The sequence below is a fragment of the Pristiophorus japonicus genome, chromosome 14 (genome assembly GCF_044704955.1).
Source record: "Pristiophorus japonicus isolate sPriJap1 chromosome 14, sPriJap1.hap1, whole genome shotgun sequence".
In the NCBI taxonomy this organism is placed as follows: domain Eukaryota; kingdom Metazoa; phylum Chordata; class Chondrichthyes; family Pristiophoridae; genus Pristiophorus; species Pristiophorus japonicus.
In genome coordinates, this window is record NC_091990.1 from 107,779,576 (window position 1) to 107,793,105 (window position 13,530).

Here is a 13,530-nt window from a genome sequence, read left to right on the forward strand (position 1 = left end):
ACCCCCAGCCTCCTTGGGTCTGAACCAATCCTCGCCGGCACTTTGGCGAGGATTGCATTTGCTGCCGAGATTGGGAGGTCTCGCTCGCTGCCGCCCAGATTGACGGCGTAAGTCGCTATTTGGCCCCCGGGTGGTAATGCCATCTCTTTTAGAGGGAATTTTTTTGGCAAAGTACTGCCCGGTCTCTCGGTGGTCATCGACGGTCCTTTGGGCGGGCCTTGGCTTTGACCAAGTTCGGGCCCATACAAGGTAAGGAGTGCTGAAGATAATGCTCCAGCTGCTCGCACTGCGAATCCCGCACTGCTCTCACCCATCGCCCATCCCGTCAAGGCCGGACCATTTGTGTTGTTGCGGGTACAGCCCGAAATCTTTGAAGAGTGAGAAACAATGAGGCTGATTTGTCTTTCTCACAAAACTGGCGGCTGAGGATCAGGGGTCTCGCTAAATCCCTGGGGTCCCATTGGTGAGCGAACACCAGCACAGGTACAATGGGCCGAGTGGCCTCCTCCTGCTGTGCTTCAGTTTCTCGATTTAACATCAAACCCCAGAGTTATCAGAAGCAGGACTGCTGACACAACAGTGACTGATAAAGTCAGCTTGTGTTTTCATTACAGGGCCCCTTGGTGTTTGGTGATCAGGTTTCATGAATCCACCTGATTTACTGTGATCGATGGTCTTAATCAACAGCCCAGTAAATTGCAGCAACAATAACAGCAACTACTAGGATTGATGTCCCGATCAACCAGATCGTTCGCAAACTTGGTGTTCTATTTGAGCTTCCAACCACAAATCCTCTCCTCACCAGCTCCACCTCTGTCCGCCTCCGTAACATCGCTCGTCTCCGCCCCTGCCTCAGCTCATCCGCTGTTGAAACCCTCATTGCTACCTCGAAACTCGACTATTCCAATCCTCTCCTGGCCGTCCTTCCATCTTCCACCCTCTCTAAACTTCAGCTCATCAGAAACTCGGCTTGCCCGTGTCCTAACTCGCATCAAGTCCCGCTCACCCATCACCCCTGTGTTCGCTGACCTACATTGGCTCCCGGTTAAACAACGACTCGATTTAAAAAAAAAAAATTCTCATCCTTATTTTCAAAGCCCTTGCCCCACCCTATCAATCTAACCTCCTCCAGCCCCACAACCCCCCCCCCCCCCCCGACACATCCCTGATTATAATCGCTCAATCATTGGTGGCCGTGCCTTCAGCTGCCTGAGCCCCAAGCTCTGGAACTCCCTCCTTAAACCTCTCCGCCTCTCTACCTCTCTTTCCTCCCTTAAGACTCCCCTTGAAAGCTACATCTTTGACCAAGCTCATCTGCCCTATTATCCCCTTACGTGGCTCAGTGTTGAGTTCTGTTCTGTGAAGCATCTTGGGACATTTTACTAGTCTAAAGGCGCTATATAAAGGCAAGTTGTTGATGATAAACTGGTGCAAAGAAAACGGGAAATAGGTAGATTCAGGAAAGGTGACTGATGCTTGGTTAAAAAGATGGGTCATCATTCTCGATGTGGGCGTCACTGGCAAGGCCGGCATTTATTGCACATCCCCTGGTCGTCCTGAGAAGAGGGTGGTGGGCCTTGCACCACTGATAGTGGGTTTGATACAACTGAGTGTCTTGCTAGGGCTGTTGGTGTGGGGACTGGAGTCACATATAGGCCCAGACTGGGTAAGGACAGCAGGTTTCCTTCCCTCAAGACTATTTGTGAACCAGTTGGGTTTTCACGGCAATCCGACAGCTTCATGGTCACTTTTACCGAGACCAGCTTTTTACTTCCAGACTTTAAAAAAAAAATTAATTCAAATTCTCAATCAGCCCTGGTGGGATTTGAACTCATGTTCTCTAGATTTTTAGTCCGGTAAAATAACCACTACACTGCCATACTCAGTAAAAACGAAAGAAAGAGTTGAATTTATATAGCGCCTTTCACGACCACCGAACGTCTCAAAGCGCTTTACAGCCAATGAAATACTTTTGGAGAGTAGTCACTGTTGTAATGAAGGAAACCCGGCAGCCAATTTGCGCACAGCAAGCTTCCACAAACAGTAATGAAATGATGACCAGATAATCTGTTTTGTTATGTTGATTGAGGAATAAATATTGTTAATGTCTCATCCGAAAGATAGCACCTCAGTACTGCCCCTCCGACAGTACAGCACTCCCTCAGTACTGCCCCTCCGACAGTACAGCACTCCCTCAGTACTGCCCTTCCGACAGTGCAGCGCTCCCTCGGTATTGCTCCTCTGACAGTGCAGCACTCCCTCAGCACTGCACTGGAGTGTCAGCCTAGATTTATGTGCTCGAGTCCCTGGAGTGGGACTTGAACCCACAACCTTCTGACTCAGAGGCAAGTGTGCTACCCATTGAGCCACGGTTGGCACTGACAACTCAGTACAACTCCCAACACTTTCATTTGTGCCTCACTTAGAATCCCCTTGGACAAACTTACAGGAGCTCGTTGTAAATCTCTCATCTCTGGGGATGTGGCAACCCTTGAACATAGGAACAGGAGGAGGCCATTGGCCCCTTCAGCTTGCTCCACCATTGAATGTAGATCATGGTTGATCTGTTCCTCAACTCCAGGTATTTGCCTTTGCTCCATATCCCTCAACACCTTTACATCACAAAAAAATCTTACACTCTCCATCTTGAAAGCTCCAATAGACCTGCAGCATCCACAGCCTTTTGGGCAGAGAGTGCTCAGGATAAGTGGGTCGGCCATTTAGGACTGAGATGAGGAGGAATTTCTTCACTCAGAGGGTGGTGAATCTTTGGAATTCTCTGCCCCAAAGGGCTGTGGAGGCTGAATCGTTGAGAATATTCAAGGCTGAGATCGATAGATTTTTGGACTCTAGGGGAATCGAGGGATATGGGGATCGGGCGGGAAAGTGGAGTTGGGGTCGAAGGTCAGCCATGATCTTAGTGAATGGTGGAGCAGGCTCGAGGGGCTGAATGGCCTACTCCTGCTCCTAATTCTAATGTTCTTATTTCCACAATATTTGTTTGAAGAAATGTTTCCTGATTTCACCCCTTGAAGGGCCTAGCTCTAATGTGAATATTGTGTCCACTTGTTCTTGATTCCCCCCACTATAGTCAGTTTCTCTCAACTTTCTAAACTCAAGGGAATACAAGCCTATTTTGTGCATTTGAAGAAATGAATTCTTCCGATTTGTGCCCTCTGTTAATGGGCACCGGCTGTTTCTGTTCTGAAACTATGACGCACACTAGGGTATCAGTTTCACCTTCTGTGCTACCCGTGTCATCGAAAACCCTCCATTTGTTCCATTGAATCACAACAACAAGATGTACAAATGATAAGCGTGTAAATGAGTCTCATCTGTACAAATCCTGCTCATACCCCGAGCTACTCAAACTGCCTGGATAATTCCAGCGGGATTTCTTGAGCTATACACTTTCCACTTATCTATCTTGGGCGTCCCTCCCCTGTGTAGTTTTGCGTGCACTGTTCCCCAGTCCAGAGGCTGAGCAGACAGTTCGCTTGCTAACCGGTCTCTGTCAGTGTTGGTCGGTAAGGAAAAGTCAAGACCAAGCCACCCTCCTCCCTCTCGAATCCATCTCCTGATCCTCTACTTTTAGGGAACAAAACCCTTTCTCCCTCGATCAAACAGAGTTATCGATACCCGTGTGATTCACAGTCCCCTAAAGTAACAAAGAACTTGCATTTCTACAGCGCCTGTCACAATCTCAGGACGCCTCAAAGTGCTCTACAGCCAATGAAGCACTTTTTTGAAGTGTAGTCACTGTTGTAATGTAGGAAACGCGGCAGCCAATTTGCGCACAGCAAGCTCTCGCAAAAAGCAATGGAATAAGTTACTTGACCTGTTTTTTAGTGATGTTGGTTGAGGAATAAATATTGGCCCCAGGACACAGGGGAGAACTCGCCTTGCTCTTCTTCGAAAGTGCCACGGGATCTTTTACATCCACCTGAGAGAGCAGACTGGGCCACGGTTTAACATCTCATCTGAAAGACGGCACCTCCGACAGTGCAGCGCTCCCTCAGTGCTGCCCCTCCGACAGTGCGTCGCTCCCTCAGTACTGCACTGGGTGTGTAAGCCTGGAATTTCTTTTATTATGCATTCATGGGATGTGGGCTTCACTGGCAAGGCTAGCATTCATTGCCCATCCCTAATCGCTCTTGAGAAGGTGGTGGTGAGGTGAGCCACCTTCTTGAACTGCTGCAGTCCGTGTGGTGAAGGTGCTCCCAGAGTGCTGTGAGGGAGGGAGTTCATGGATATTGACCCAGCGAAGATGAAAGAATGGTGATATATTTACAAGTCAGGATGGTGTGTGACTTGGAGGGGAACGTGGAGCTGATGGTGTTCCCATGCGCCTGCTGCCTTTGTCCTTCTAGGTGGTAGAGGTCGCAGGTTTGGGAGGTGCTGCTGAAGAAGCCTTGGCGAGTCCACTGGCATGACCCGCAATGATTTTTTTAGGATGTGCGTTCTGTGATTTTGAGCTTTGCGACGACTGCCCGCGGGCTGCTGACAATTGTATGTGTGCGCGCGCGTTTCGCTGTGCGGATAAATATAGTCCGTCCTGAGTGTGCAGATAGAACTGGGCCTGTCTCCTGCCAGGTCCACAGTGACCAGCGGGCTCCTGATTATATGTTTCTCCGAAGATAATAATAGGGTCAGCGACTGGAAAGTATTTCTGGCACTGCAGGAATGTCGGGCAGCGGCCCATCCAAACTGGACGGCCTCTTCGAGCTTGCCGGAGAATGCCACCACATTCTCCAGGGCCATTCTAAACCGGCGCCTGCATCGGTCGTCAGTGCAATAACTGTCCAGGAAACCGTTCCACAAAAAAACACTTGTCATCGTTTAAACAAAGCCCAGAATAGCAACACTGATCGGATAGCCTCTTGCGCCGCCTGATTCCTGTACTCTGTTTGCTTTTAGACATCGACTTTGTCGGAAATGAATAAGGCGCTTTAACTGTGAATTGTCTGAATATTTTTTTTAACAAGGACCCGGTCCCGACACTTCTCCATCACCTTTCACAGACGTTAGTTGGCGGCAATTCAGTGAGTGGCTGCCTGTTATTAAAAATTCATTCACCAGATGTCGGGTTCGCTGGCAAGGCTGGCATTTACATAAGAACATAAGAATTAGGAGCAGGAGTAGGCCATTCGGCTCCTCGAGCCTGCTCCGCCATTCATTGAGACCATGGCTGATCTTCGACCTCAACTCCACCTTCCTGCACTGTCCCCATATCCCCTGATTCCCTTAATATCCAAAAATCTATCGATCTCTGTCTTGAATATACTCAACGACTGAGCCTCCACAGCCCTCTGGGGTAGAGAATTCCAAAGACTCACCACCCTCTGAGTGAAGAAATTTCTCCTCATCTCAGTCCGACCCCTTATTCTGAGACTGTGCCCCCTGGTTCTAGACTCCCCAGCCAGGGGAAACATCCTCCCTGTATCTACCCTGTCAGGCCCTGTAAGAATTTTGTAGATTTCAATGAGATATACCTCATTCTTCTAAACTCTAGAGAATATAGGCCTAGTCTGCTCAATCTCTCCTCATAGGACAATCCCCCCCATCCCAGGAATCAGTCTGGTGACCTTTGTTTCACTCCCTCTGTGGCAATTTATTGCCTATCTTTAGTAGCCCTGAGAAGACAGTGGTGAGTCGCCATCTTGAACCGTTGGTGACAAGTTTGATACAACTGAGTGGCCGCTTCAGAAATCAGTATAAAAATTCAACTGGACTGGAGTCACATATAGGCCCAGACTGGGTAAGGATGGCAGGCTTCCTTTCCTAAAGGGACATCAGTGAACCAGTTGGGTTTTTATCACAATCTGACAGCTTCATGGTCACGTTTACCAAGACCAGCTTTTTAGTTCCAGATTTTGTAAACTGAATTCAAATTCTCAAACTGCTATGGTGGGATTTTAAACTCGACGTGCTCTGGATTATTAGCCCAGTAACATAATCCGCTACACTATCGTACCCCTGATTGTCCCTTACTTTTATGCACCCAGTCTCCAAGGGTTAAATTTTGAGGCGAGAATGCACAGTAGTGGAGTGTTTAAAATAAACACTCAACACCGGGTCTAGGTTCGAAGATTCAAGTAGTCTTTATTTTGCACTGGTGGGGAGCTTGCCTGCTCTCTGTCTGCAGCCAGGCCTTTCCAATGATACAACGTTCTAAGCAACCTTTTATACACTTAATGATGCATGTCAGCCTCGTGCACGGCCCCCCCATGCCGTTTAATTGGCCCTAAGCCCGCGTATACAATTGCTGCTTGACTAATTCTCTTTCGCGTCACACAATCATTGGCCTATGTCTCATACCAGATGACGTTTCTCCAACATGTCACTTTGCCCTGTTTAACAGCCCCTCTCGGCCTCCTGTACTTAGCATGTAAAGTTGACCACTACAAAAGCCATGTTTAATTCCGAGACCCATTCTTAACCCTTTAATTATAGTAGAGCGTGAAAGTCCCGCTTCGACACAAGCAAGGGTTGTATCCCCTGGAATTTGGAAGGTTAAGGGGTGATTTGATTGACGTTTTTAAGGTATAAGTAAGGCAAACAGACAGGCAATATTCCCTTTAATTTTGTTGGGGTTTATGCGGCTCCTGTAAGGGGCGCCGCGGGCCATTCAAAATACAGCGCGTATGCGGTTGTCATAGAAGTTTACAGCACAGAAGGAGGCCATTTGGCCCATTGTGTCTGTGCTGGCCGACCAAGAGCTATCCAGCCTAATCCCACTTTCCAGCTTGTGGTCCATAGCCCTGTAGGTTACGGCACTTCAAGTACTTTTTAAATGTGGTGAGGGTTTCTGCCTCTACCACCCTTTTAGGCAATGAGTTCCAGACCCCTACCGCTCTCTGGGTGAAGACATTTGCCCTAAAGTCCCCTCTAAACCTTCTACCAATTACTTTAAATTTATGCCCCCTGGTTGTTGACCCTCTGCTAAGGGAAATAGGAACTTTCTATTTGTTGTGTTCATATTCTATTTGTTTGTTTGACAAACAATCACAAGACAGTCATTAGGACACTGCGAGAGTTATTCACACACTGCTGTAAACATGTTGGTTTTGGGACACCATTTTGAGAGTTGCTATAAAGGACACAGTTAGTTACATTTCTCCTGTTTCAGTTAGTCTGTTATTTATTTACGCAACATAATTTGACGACGAGGATAAATCAAATTAACCTCCCTACCACCCTCCCCCCCCCCCCCCCCCGGCCTTTCCACTCCACACACCCGGGGACCCTCCAATTCCGTGGCTGAGAAGGATAAAAAGCTTTTCTACGTACATCACAGCGAGTGCGTTAGACGACAACAACGTAACACCAGCTTGCCGCCGTGCGATACTTATCCACTGCCTCGGCACCGAAGGCCAATGCATCTTTGGCCAAATCGAAGACACAAAGTCCTATGGCAAAGCGGTAAGCACCCTAGAGAAATATTGTGACCCAAAGAAAAGTATAATGATGGAGAGATACAATTTTCATCAAAGGGGGCAAGGGAATGGTGAACCAATCAAACAGTATATCAATTCATTAACTGAACTGGCTGCTACATGTAACTTTGGAGCACTCACAGAGGAAATGATCAGGGATCAAATTATTGAGAAGACAATGATCGCCCGCATTCGGGAACGCTTGCTAATGGAGGATGACAAAATGACATTGGACAGAACAACTAATTTGGCCATCCAGCGTTTTCCGATTTAAAAGCTATCAGATTCCCTGCTCCCCTAGTACAGCAGACTTCAGCTATAGCCCATGTGCAATGAGTTCGTCCAAAGCGGAAATCACAGCAGAGACCCAGGGCTAGTAATAAGCCATCCACTACGGATCACGGGCCTAACTTCCACTGCTTTAACTGTGGAGACAAATCACACTCAGCAAAGTGACCTAACTGCGCTGCACGTGGGAAGAAATGCTCTGCATGTGGTAAAATGAACCATTTTTCTAGTGTCTGTCGCTCATTGCAGTATATTCGACATGTGGACAACCACGACAGAGATGAACCCAGTATGTGACATTTCACACATCGGTTCGGGCAAATTCAAGGACCGTGATGTAAACATTGACGGCATGCCCATCTGACTCCTCATTGACCTTGGAGCCAAAGTCTCCATATTGAGCGAGGCTGTGTACAAAACCCACTTCACGCACTGTCAATTGCAGCCTTCAACTTCCACTCTACATGGATACTCTGACTCCAAAATTGAGGTACTTGGGGTCATATCTGTCCCGATATACCTCAGGGACATAAATTTGGAGAACTTTTCCTTTCATGTCGCGAAGGGATCAAGCCTCACGGGTGTTGACCTTTTTGACAAGCTTGGGTTCAAAGTTTACAACCTAACCGGTACACCTGTGTACACAGTGGACTTTGACAAGCAGTATCCCTCAATCTTCACAGGGTTTGGACTGACAACAAAATTCTGCCATCGTCCCCACGTTGACCCTTCCATCAAACCGGTTACACAGCGACTTCGCCGTCTCCCATTCGCGGTTCGCGACCAAGTATCCGCAGAATTAACGCGGCTCGAATCTCGGGGAATCATTGAGAGCATCGACTCCTCATCCTGGATCTCAAACTTGGTCATTGTTTGGCGTAAAAATGGGGCGATCTGCTTATGCATCGACCTGAAAGAGGTCAACAAAGCCATCATCCCGACATGTACCCTCTTTCTACCATCGACGAACTGTCTTCAGAATTGCATGGCTCAATAGTTTTTACGAAACTCAACATGCACCACAGTTACCTGCAAATCCCCCTAGCGGAGAACAGCAAACCGCTCACAGCATTCACGACGTATGATGGTCTATCAGTATTGGATGGATGGACAATGGAAGAACATGACCAGCGACTACATGCAGTTATGGCTAGACTTGTTACACTTAATGCTGATAAGTCTACAATCGCTGCTGGAGAAATAAACTTTCTGTGCTACAGAATCACAGCACAAGGTTTGACGTGGTCCAGCAAATGCACAGGGCTACCAACGTCAAAGAACTTTCATAATTCCTTGGCACTTGCAACTTCTATCTGAAGCTCGTCCTGCACTACAAGCACATTGCTGAACCATTTCGCTGGTTGCTGCGCAAGGACATCCATTGGGAATGGACAGATTCCCAGGCTCAGGCATTCACCACACTTAAGGCGAAAATCACATTCCCTCCTATCCTCGTGCACTTTGATCTGAATGCCACTATGTACGTCACCATGACTGCATCAGGCACCACCATGGGTGCAGTGCTTTCGCAATAGATTGACGGCCTGGAACGCCCATTCGCCTCTCACATGCTCTCATCTGCAGAATGTAAATACTCTACAGGGGATCACGAAGCACTCGCTTGCATCTAAGCATGTGAACACTGGCACATCTACTTCTATGGCAGGAAATTTACCCTCCGTACGGATCACCAAAGGCTAACTACGTTACTCGCTACAACTGGATCTGGGCACAGACCACAACGAATCAGCCGATGGTCAGATTGCCTTCATCAGTATAACTTTGATGCTCAGCCGCTCGACACCTGCTTTGGACTCTGGTGCTGACTTGTTCACAAATGACAACACATATGTCACGTTGACCATCACTCAGTCCATCAGAAATCTTGTCTCCTGCGACGAACTCAAAACCGAATCACAGAGTGATGCTATGCTCCAGCATGTGTGCTACTTTCTCCAGACTGAGTGGCCTAAGCAAATTCCAGAAGAGCTGAAAACCTTCCACAGATTTCGTGATGAACTTTCCATTTGGAACGATGGCTGCCTAGCTCGTGGTGATAGAGTAGTAATTCCCAAGTCGCTTCAACAGCGCGTTCTCTCATTGGCACACGATGGACACCCTTGCATTGTCCGCATGAAGCAGAGATGTCGCGATTCAGTATGCTGGATTGACACTCACATCGAGGAGTTTGTCTCACACTGCGAAGCATGCAGTCTGAGCAAAAAGGCCACAAACATCCGACCAGTGCCAATGAAGCCCATTTCATGGCCACAAAGACCAAGGCAACAACTTCAGTTGCATATCTTCGGTCCAGTTGAAGCAGCTCCACAGCACCAGCATTTCCTTGTTGTAGCACATGACGTGCATTCCAAATGGCCAGAAATCGTCACAACACGTTCAGTGACCACACCAACAATCGTCACTATTCTGCAGCGTATGTTCACGAAGTGGGGCCTCCCAGAGGTCATAATCACTGACAATGGATCACAGTTTGTGTCTGAACAGTTCACGGATTTCCTCGCTCGTCATGCTATCGAGCATGGCCTTACTGCTCGGTACAATCCTCAAAGCAATGGAGGTGTTGAGCAATTTAACCGCATTATCAAAGAGGGTTTGAAAGCCAATCTCGCAGCAGACCAAACATTTGACGAAGCGGTTCAAACCATTCTCCACACAAACCGTTCGACAAAGTACTCGCTAACGGGGAAGACACCCGTTAAGCTCATGATTGGGCAGAATCTTCGCTGGCTACTGGACATTCTCAAACCCCCAGTCTAACCTAGTGTGAAGATAATCACACTCACATCCCAGATTTCGGAACGCCAACAAAAAGTGAAGTCGTCCACTGACACAAAGCGACGTGCTCAAAAGCCCGAACTGAAGAACGGAGATTGGGTCAGAGTTAAGTGCCCAAACCGGAGTCATAATCTTCACTTCCACCTCCAAAACAGATCAGGCGAAAGTTCAGCCCTCACATCTAGAGCTCGATGATGGAACTCGATAGAATGTTTGTAGACTGATCCCAACTCACAGACTCACAGACCAGCAGGATGGAATAGAGGCACCGTTCTGTTTCCCATCCAAACACCTCGATCAAACACCGCAAGCTCCACGCCAGTCTCAGCATATCAGAACACGGCTTGGCTAACTCAAGGACTGTTATTTACGTACACAGCACTATCCACTCTATCCAGGCCCCCATAATTTTATACACCTCAATAAGGTCTTTCCTCAGCCTCCTCTGTTCCAAAGAAAACAATCCCATCCTATTCAATCTTTTCTCATAGCTAAAATTCTCCAGTCCTGGCAACATCCTCGTAAATCTCCTCTATACCCTCTCTAGTGAAAAGCCAGCTGCGCACATTACAGGGAACATTACCGATAGGGTAGATCGAGAGAAACTATTTCCGCTGGTTGGGGATTCTTGGACTAGGGGGCACAATCTAAAAATTAGAACCAGACCTTTCAGAAGTGAAATTAGGAAACACTTCTACACACAAAGGGCTGTAGAAGCTTGGAACTCTCTTCCGTAAACGGCAATTGATGCTAAATCAATTAATTTTAAATCTGTGTTTGGCAGCTTTTTGTTGACCAAAGGGATATGGGGCAAAGGCGGATGGATGGATTTAGGTTGCAGATCAGCCGTGATCTCATTAAATGGCGGAGCAGACTCGAGGGGCTGTATGGCCTACTTCTGCTCCTATTTCTTATATTCTTGTATGTTCTTATTAACGAACATGCTATGCTACCCCACTGGTGTCTTGCTTGCTGTGCATAGACCAATTCCTTTGCATCCTGGCTCCTTCAACCTTCTCGTTCCTGGGGATATTTCTGCCTCAGTGCACCTTTTGTTGCAAAATTTTGACTTGCCTTTTACGTATTTGACTTTCTTACTGTTCGTGGGAAAGAGGTCAAAAGCCTTCTGATGCACTGGGTGTGAGCAGTTTAATAATTCTGGAGACAATCCACCCAGTTGGTTATTATTTACAGTCCATGAGGAAACAATATCAAGACTAACTTACCAGCCAAGTCTTTTCTCTTCCCACAATGCAAGACCGAAGAGGGTGGAGTAACTCATTAATGGTTGATGTTAACCTTTGCTCCGTATCCGATACAAGCCTCTGTCTGACTATTTATTTGAGTTACGCCAGTTGGGTCAGTTTGTTGATCGACTGGCTTGAGTCCAGTCGACAAGTAAAAGAAAGAAAGAAAGATTTGCATTTATATAGCGTCTTTCACGACCACCGGACATCTCAAAGAACTTTACAGCCAATGAAGTGCTTTTGAAATGTAGTCACTGTTGTAATGTAGGAATCGCGGCAGCCAATTTGCACACAGCAATCTCCCACAAACAGCAATGTGATAATGACCAGATAATCTGTTTTTTTGTTATGTTGATTGAGGGATAAATATTGGCCTCAGGACCAGTAGGAGAAATCGTTAGCTAGAGAATTCGATGAGACATTGAAACGCCTACGATCTCCGAATGGGGAGTTAGCACACCTCACTGGAGTATGTTATAAAATCAAAACCTAATTGGCGAGATGTGCCTTTGTTGGGATGGGTGTGGCCATTTCACTCTGCAAACTCCAAACCGCCTGAGTGTCAGCTTGGCTCAGTGGGCAGCACTCCTACCCCTGAGTCAGGAGGTTGTGAGTTCAAGGCCTCGCTCTCGGAATTAAGCACACAATACTGCAATGATGAGTGGCGCCATCTTTCAGATGTGATGGTAAACTAAAGATCCCACGGCACTATTTGAAGGGGAGTTCACCTGATGGATTTTTTGTTGGGCATGGGTATTAAGGGTTACGGAACCAAGGCGGGTAGATGGATTTGACATACAGATCAGCCATGATCTAATTAAATGATGGGACAGGCTCGAGGGGCTGAATGGCATCCTCCTGTTCCAAAGGTGTCCTGGCCAATATTTACACTTCAACCAAAACCTAGATGGGATTAGATGATCTGGTCATTTAGCTCATGTTTTGGAGCTTGCTGTGCGCAAATTGACTGCCATCTTTCCTTACAAAAATTAAATGATAAATTGGCTGTAAAGCACATTGGGACATCCTGAAAGGTGCTATATGAATGCAATTCATTCCATTATTCTTTCTTTTACTGCTTTAACAAATAGCCGTCAGATTTAGCGCATAAATTGAAAGCTGACACTCCCAGTGCCTGTACCGAGGGAGCGCTGCACTGTCTGAGGGGCAGTACTGAGGGAGTGATGCACTATCGGAGGGGCAGTACTGAGGAGCGCTGCACTGTTGGAGGTGCCATCTTATGGATGAGACGTTAAAGCGAGGCCCCACCTGCTCTCTCAGATGGATGTAAAAGATCCCATGGCACTATTTCGAAGAAGAGCAGGGGAATTATGCCCAGTGTCCTGGCGAATATTTATCCCTCAATCAACATCACTAAAACAGATTATCACATTGCTGTTTGTGGGAGCTTGCTGTACGCAAATTGGCTGCTACGTTTCCCACATTACAACAGTAACTACATTTCAAAACGTACTTCATTAGCTATAAAGCGCTTTGAGACATCTGGTGGTCGTGAAAGGTGCTATATAAATGCAAGTCTTTCTTTCCCTAATTGCTTAAAATGTCCGTCAACAATTTTGTTGTATAATCCTGCGAATTCATCATTAAAATATCAACCCAGTTAGAATCAGTTGATGCAATGACTTTGTATAATCAGGATGACTGTAAATGTCTTAGTTATGGAGCAGGTTGAAGTGTTTGGAACTGTACTGATGGAATGCTGCCAGTGTTACTCACACTGATCTCCCCTCCCCTCCCCCCCC

At 47.1% G+C, this 13,530-nt stretch overlaps 1 protein-coding gene across 10 annotated transcripts in view; it reads left to right on the forward strand.

Annotated features, from left to right (window-relative positions):
• The window catches only part of mical2b (microtubule associated monooxygenase, calponin and LIM domain containing 2b), a 403,033-nt gene that overhangs the window by 148,022 nt on the left and 241,481 nt on the right, over window positions 1-13,530 (forward strand). The gene's annotated exons all lie outside the window — the stretch shown is intronic.